Source organism: Idiotropiscis lumnitzeri, chromosome 11, assembly GCF_059441095.1.
Source record: "Idiotropiscis lumnitzeri isolate Australia: NSW breed Sydney's pygmy pipehorse chromosome 11, RoL_Ilum_1.0, whole genome shotgun sequence".
Lineage (NCBI taxonomy): Eukaryota > Metazoa > Chordata > Actinopteri > Syngnathiformes > Syngnathidae > Idiotropiscis > Idiotropiscis lumnitzeri.
In genome coordinates this window covers 21,642,854-21,650,353 of record NC_142401.1, presented here as the reverse complement: position 1 = coordinate 21,650,353, position 7,500 = coordinate 21,642,854, and the positions used below count along the sequence as shown (strand labels likewise).

Here is a 7,500-nt window from a genome sequence, read left to right as displayed (position 1 = left end):
GTATTACGACTGCTGGCATTATTTTAAACACTTACGGTACGGAAGGTCAATTATTTAATTTAGCAGGTTCATATTTACTAAATATGTTAAACATTGTTTCACAAAAAGCATTTATCAAATGAAAGTAGAAGTTGTCAGGTTTCGCCGGTAGGCGAGGTGGGGAAGGACCCAAGGTGCGAGGAAGCAGGGATAAGGGTAACTTAAAGGGAATTTATTTAACAAAACAAAACCAAAAGGCAAACAAGGTACGAGGGCAAACAAACGTGGCTGGGTGCAAAATAACAAAGGCGAACAAAACGTGACTAACAGAACTAAACTTGACGGGGAACAAAGACAGCGACAAACTTGCAAAAACGAGAACGAGAACAAGAACAAGAACAAGATCAGGGAGCGGCCGTGACAGTCCTGGATTGGAAGTAATGTTCCGACAATGAGTTGTTGGGATGAGGTGTTTATATAGTCCAGTCATTAGGAGTGCGGATGGGCATCAGGTGTGTGAGGTTAATGGGGAGCAGGTGCGTGGCTGGTGAGGGCGAGGTGCTGAGGGGAAACGCCCATACTCAGCTGGCAAAACAACAACAAAACCGCATGCACACAAAAACAATAACAAAGAACCCTGTCATGCCCGACGCGGATCATGACAGAAGTACTGTGCATAGACAGGATTGACTGGGATTGTAGTCATGGTGTTTACTGATTCATTATATTATTCTCATATGCTAAATTTATTTTACTTAGTTTAAATGTAAGACCTCAAACTTGCACACACAATATTTTCATGACCCACACTCTCATTCAGAACAAACAGATTCAGTCAGCTCAGGTCAAACTGATGACAAACCAGATAGCACTTTGTGGACAAATACGACAAAACACTTTCTCCCCTTAGGCCATAGAAGATACAAACATATCAAGTTGGGCAGGGAAGGACGTCACAGGGACGCTATCAAGAACACCAAAAAAACATAATTTGATCTGGGAAAACATACACCACGCAATCTGTACACTGACAAGATTACAGGGGAATCTGAGCATGAGAGACAGAGAAACTGCAGCCTGCCTGAGAAGGTCAGCCTTGGACGTGGAATGTGGACAGGAGCAAGGACGATCGATTCAACCTACATGACTGTTAGGATATGTCACCAATTTTGTGTATTCATAATCATGTTTCATACACTATTTGTATCACTAATAATTGTATACACACAGACACTCATTTAGCACACATGAGCACAGCTTGAACACACACACACACACACACGTTCGGTTTCAAGTTTCTGAATCTTCGAGCTGAAGTTTTAAACTGATTGTTGTGATTGGTTGTTTCCTGCCTGCCTGCTAGAATTCCAGAAGACAGCCCCCCTCTTTGTCTCTTTATGTCCGGAGGAGAGTCAGATGAAGGGGGTGTGGGAGGCCGAACAGGCCTGTTCGGGCCTCCGGCTCTCTCTCTCTCTCACCAACTCGCAAATTGGAAAATAAAACTTTGCTTGATTGACTTTGGACATTCAGCCATCATTATTTAAATAATTCCCAGTGTAAAAAAGGCGTCAGGACCGTTTTAAACCTGACAATGACCCTTGACATACAAAACCTATAAAATGTGAGGCTGGGCTGAGATCAGCGCGCCATTTTTCGATTGTGCTCGTCCGAGTACAGTTTCTCGTGAGATAAAGAAAAAGCCGCCCCGTTAGCTTTCTTTGTACTATTTCCTGAACTCCAGAAATCGAAGAAACTAAAATATCGTAACTCTAATCAGTTGTTGTTGAGTCTTTATTTGACCCTTTTCTTCTTTAGTACAAAAAACGAACATGGATTGGAGCAAGTTTGGCTTTTAAGGTTCATTTACTAAATGATTCTCATTTTCTCGTTGGCTCAACTCCAACACTACACTCTCCCACCTGGAGAAGACGGGGAGCACTGTGAGGATCATGTTCTTTGATTTCTCCAGTGCTCTCAACACTATCCAGCCCACCCTATTGGGAGACAAGCTGGAGCAGGCGGGAGTGGCCCACCACCTCATCACATGGATCCACGACTACCTCACAAACCGGCCACAGATCGTGAGAACACAGGACTGTGTGTCTGACGTGTTCCGCTGCAGCACAGGAGCGCCGCAGGGAACAGTTCTGACCCCCTTCCTGTTCACCCTCCACACTTCGGACTACAAATACAATTCCTCTACCTGTCACCTGCAGAAGTTCTCTGATGACTCTGCGATTGTCGGCCTCATCACTGACGGAGACGATCGGGAGTACAGAGGGGTTCCGCAGGGTTTTGTGGACTGGTGTCAGCAGAACCGCCTCCAAATCAACACTGGGAAATCCAAAGAGCTGGTAGTGGATTTCTGCAAGCGTCGGCACTCTCCACCTGCACCAGTGACTATCCAGGGAACAGACGTTGAGAGGGTCTCAACTTACAAGTACCTGGGTGTTCATCTGAACAATAAACTGGACTGGACACAGACGCTCTCTATAGGAAGGGTCAGATCAGACTCTTCCTACTCAGGAGGCTGAGGTCCTTTGGCGTTCGGGGACACTCCTCAGGAACTTCTATGACTCGGTGGTTTCACCGGTCATTTTTTATGGAGTGGTCTCCTGGGCAGGAGGCATCTCGGGCTGGGACAAAAAGAGGCTGGACAAACTAGTGAGGAGGGCCAGCTCTGTCCTGGGCTGCTCCCTGGACTCTGTGGACTCAGTGGGGGGCAGGAAGATGATGGCAAAACTGTCATCAATGCTGGAGAACCCAGCCCACCCACTCAATGACACTTTTAGAACACTCCACAGCTCCTTCAGTGAAAGACCCTCGCTGTACGAAAAAGAGATTTTGCCGCTCCTTCCTGCCAGCTGCTGTCAGACTTTCTAACAAGAACATTAGGTCAGGCCTACAAACGGGTGGGCATTAGTGCAATCGTGCAGTACTAGGATGCAATACACACTACTACTGTGCTTTATCCAATGCTGTACCTAAATAGTGACCAATTCTGTTTTTTGTTTACCATTACAGTATTATCATTACAGTACTTTTAACATTGCAGTATTTTCTATTGTTGCAGTACTTTTACTATTACAGTACTTTTATCATTGCAGTATTCTCATCATTGCAGTATTTTCTATCATTACTGTACTTTTACTATTACAGTACTTTTATCATTGCAGTATTTTTATCATTGCAGTATTTTCTATGATTCAGCATTTTTTTTATCATTGCAGCGTTTTTATTTTTTTCCCCTCTGTACTATGGACAGACATTAGGAGTGTTTCCTTACACTTGTATATGTTGTGGGATGTAAGTGTGTATATACATGGGGATCTGAGTATATACTATGTATATTTGCATGCTTTTTATGAATGTCTGCTGCTAATGTTATACATTAACGGCTACATTACGCCGCCGCCTCTGTGTGATCTATATCTTTGCTGCTGTAAGACAACAAATTTCCCCATTGTGGAACTATAAAAGGACATATTTATATTTATCTTTAAAATGACAAAAAATCAGTCAATTCTTTCCCAAACAATCAAACAAATTAATACTCTATACCTAGTGTGTGTTAATATACATGGCTTTTTTTTTTTTACCGTTCTTCTGTCAATATGTGAGCACACGTCTCAAAGTGAAGCAACCCGGAAGTTGAAGAACAAAAAAAAAGAGAGAAGAAGAAATAACCCACTTAAAACGAACACAGCAATGCCACAAGGTGGTACTGCAGGACCACAACTTTCCATTTACATGCGCAAACAAACCACAACAATGTATCATATCAAATACATTGTAAAATAATTTTAAAAAAACAATAAAGCCGACGACTTCACGGATTTCACTTATTATGGGTTATTTTTGGAACCCAACTCCCACAATAAACGAGCGATCACTGTACTGTAAAATATAGAAATTGCTCCAAAAACAGATTGCTCCAAAAACAGATGTTTTGAATTGTAGACTTAAAATATGCACACAGAATATTGAGAAAAAATTAAGATACTTATTTTCAATCCATTCCTCTTCTTTAGTCGAACTCAGTGCTTCTCAATTATTTTCTGACGCCCCCACATCAAGAAGATAACAATTTGGCCACCGCACCACAACCCACTCTCCACCGCAAATATTAATAATAGCAGTTTTGTTGCAAAATAACCGTAAAGTTAATACTCGCTGCGCACAATGGGCAAGGAGAGCGCCACTGCAAACTACTGGAGTGGATGAGCAATTACACTTTATTGTTGTACGGTAAAAAAAAAAAAAAAAGCATATTCCCCAGGTTCACACACGCCGCTCACAGCAGGTCCGCCCTACTATTTGAGAAGCACTGGTTTAACTAAAGTCACAATATAAGATTTTTATGATATAATTTTATTATCATTAATTTATTTACATGCCAAATCACCCCCCTCCAAAACAACGAAAATTTTAACCAAGCATATTTTAATACTTGCTGTACAGTGTCCCTCAAATGTTCATTGATCTACAATGAATATTATATTTTTAATGACTATTCAATGGGTGGTTTAGCATGAAATTATACTCAATAGAAATATTAAACACTGCATAACCATATACCTTGTATCAGTATAATCACAATATAAAGCAGTTCAGAAAATGCATTGATTAAAACTGCGTAAAGTGAAAGCATCCTTCCACATTGAAAATTACATACTCCTGTTGTTTTTTTTCTTGTGAGAATTGTTAGACTTGTATAAATGAAACCCGAAAAAAAAATTAAATCATGGGGCGACACGGTGGCCGACTGGTTAGCATGATGGCCTCACAGTGCAGAGGTCCTCCTGTGTGGAGTTTGCATGTTCTTCCCGTACCTGGGTGGGTTTCCTCCGGGTCCTGCGGTTTCCTCCCACATTCCAAAATCATGCATGGCAGGTTGATTGGACTCTGTAAATTGCCCCTAGGTATGAGTGTGAGCGAGCATGGTTGTTCATCTACGTGCGCCCTGCGATTGGCTGGCAACCAGTCCAGGGTGTACCCCGCCTACTGCTCGAAGATAGCGGGGATAGGCTCCAGTACCCCTCAAGACCCTTGTGAGGAGAAGCAATACGGATAATGGATGGATGAATTAAATCATGATCACTCAAACTTTACTACAAACTATGACCGGACACATTTCTTGATGCTGCGTTAATGAGTAAACTGGACGGAAACAGAGTTCAAGCATCGAAGTTTCTACTTTAAACATAAGTGCCTATTTTCTTGTCTGTACTTGTTTTTTCTCCAATCCTCATTGAAAAATTGTAAGGCTTTTCTTTAACTGGTCACTGGCTGCCCCTGAGTGTTCACAGTTGCAATGCTTTATAGCTAACTCACCATGCGCTCTGTTTGTTGGATAAGTACACTTATTTCACCAGAACATATTTAACTTCAACCCAGACACTTTTAACTGTACACAATACTCTCACACATAATCATATAATTATTTGAAAATTATTTGAAAATTACAAACGCGAGACTTACTTTGTACATTTGCGTGACAGAATTAATTTTTCCACCCGATTGGGAGAGGGGAAGGTCACAAATGCCGTCCATGAAAGCGTTTTTCAGCTATGTTAGGACATCTTCGGCAGCAGTATGCTTTAGGACTGTGTGGTTCATGCGCCAAGCTCATGTGAATACCAACTGTTCCCCTGGAAGTTAATAAAGAGAGTTAACGGATAAACTCGACTCGGATCATTCTACATGGTGTCAGGAGTGGGATACCTTATCGAGAAGAATTCGTCATGGCAAAGTTTAATCCCCAGGCAAGTTTTGAGTTCAATAAACCAACGGAATGGACGGACTGGAGGCAACCTTTTGAGCAGTTCAGGCTCACCAAAAAGCTGGACAAAGATAACGGGAGAGTCCGGGTGAGCTACCTAATATATGCCATTGGCAATGGGGGAAAAAAATGTCTAAATAATTCACGCTCGCCGAACAAGGCCACAGAGATGACTTCAACGTTGTGAAAAAGTTCGATGACTACTTTTTCCCGCAGTCAGAAGAATGTCATACATTAGAGGGCATGTTTCCACCAGCGTATCCAGCGGCCAAGTGAGAAGGCAGAGTGTTTCATCAGAACACTGCGAATTTGGCGTGAATAGGGAGGAAAATATCTGCGACCGTATCGTCGTTGGGTTAATCGATAAGAGCTTTTGCGCAGGCTATAAATGATGTCGGACCTGACGCTTTCACTGTCAATACAGACCGTCAGGCAGTCTAAAGAGGTCGCAGCACAAGCCTGCAAGGAGATTCTACAGGGCTAGTGCCTGAAGTACAACGCAACCGAGGATAAAGTAACTCTTAGCGAAAGGGAAAGTCAAAAGGAAAGAAATGGGGAGGAAATGACTCAAAAGAAAAGAAATGGGGATTAAAGTTTGATAATTGTGGAACATGTGGAAAAGCACAGCATAGCAAAGGTGATAAATGTCCTGAATTGAGATCAACATGTAACTACCGCAAGAAAATTGGCCATTGGGCAAAGATTGGGCAATAAGTCTGTCAATTAAATTTTAGAGACTGACAGAATCGCAGTCCAGGCATCTTTTTACTTTGGTTCTGTGCACAGTGCAGATGAAAAAGAACAGTGGACAGTGCAGCTCAAGGTAGATTACACACTGATGGAGTTTGAAATAAACACTGGAGCAGGTGTCAGTGTACTGAGTGAGCATTCATTCCAGAAACTCACCCCACCATGAGCCCTGATACAAGCCGAAATCGCCCTCGACAGCCCAGGAGGTGGGTTATCGTGTTAATGCCACGGTTTGCTACAAGGGAAAGAAATGCTTGACGAAGTGAAAGAGGAATTGTGAATCAGAATCAGAATGTGCTCTATTGTCATTGTACTCAGTGTACAACAAGCTTGGAGAGCTCCCCTCTTCAGTGCAATATAACAAATAATTAAAAATGTCAATTGAATTAATTAAAGATTGAATAATTAAATAAAAACCCGTGGTAATTAAATAAATAGATAAATATAACACATTATGTTGCAGTTCTAAAGGTAACGGTAGTTGTGTGCGAGAGTTCAGCATGGAGATGGCTCTCTGGAAGAAAATGTTTTTAGTCTGTTAATCTTTGATTTGATGCACCTGTAGCGCCTACCAGAGGGCAACAGGTCGAATAGGTGAATATGTTCTTTAATGATCTTGTGAGCTCTGCTCAGCCACCGGGTGGTGTAGATGTCCGACAGGGACTGGAGAGGGCACCCAATAATCCTCTACGCTGTTTTGGCTGTCCTCTAGAGCCTGACTCTGTCTGCCTCAGTGCAGCTGCCGTACCAGGTGGAGACGCAGTAAGTCAGCATGCTCTCAATGGACGAATGGTAGAAGGCCCGCAGCAGTTTCTTGTCCAGGTTGAATTTCCTGAGGACTCTCAGGAAGTGCAGACACTGATGGACCATCTTTATTACTGCTGTGTGTGTTGTGTGTTATGTGTCCAGAAGAGGTCATCAAAGAACTGTACTCCCAGGAACTTGAATGTGTGGATCCTCTCCACATACTCGCCTTTGATGAAGAGGGG

At 42.4% G+C, this 7,500-nt stretch overlaps 1 protein-coding gene across 3 annotated transcripts in view; it reads right to left on the bottom strand.

Annotated features, from left to right (window-relative positions):
- Nucleotides 1-7,500, bottom strand: part of c11h1orf50 (chromosome 11 C1orf50 homolog) — a 43,462-nt gene that overhangs the window by 1,083 nt on the left and 34,879 nt on the right. For 2 of the 3 annotated variants that reach the window (XM_088309293.1, XM_088309291.1), the window contains 2 exons: nucleotides 5,704-5,822; nucleotides 1-5,630 (listed from right to left, as the gene is read on the bottom strand). The exon at nucleotides 1-5,630 is cut by the window's left edge and continues 1,083 nt beyond it. The gene's annotated coding sequence lies outside the window, so the exon portion shown is untranslated. The remainder of the gene's footprint in view (nucleotides 5,631-5,703; nucleotides 5,823-7,500) is intronic. The other variant, XM_088309292.1, reaches the window with a different exon arrangement.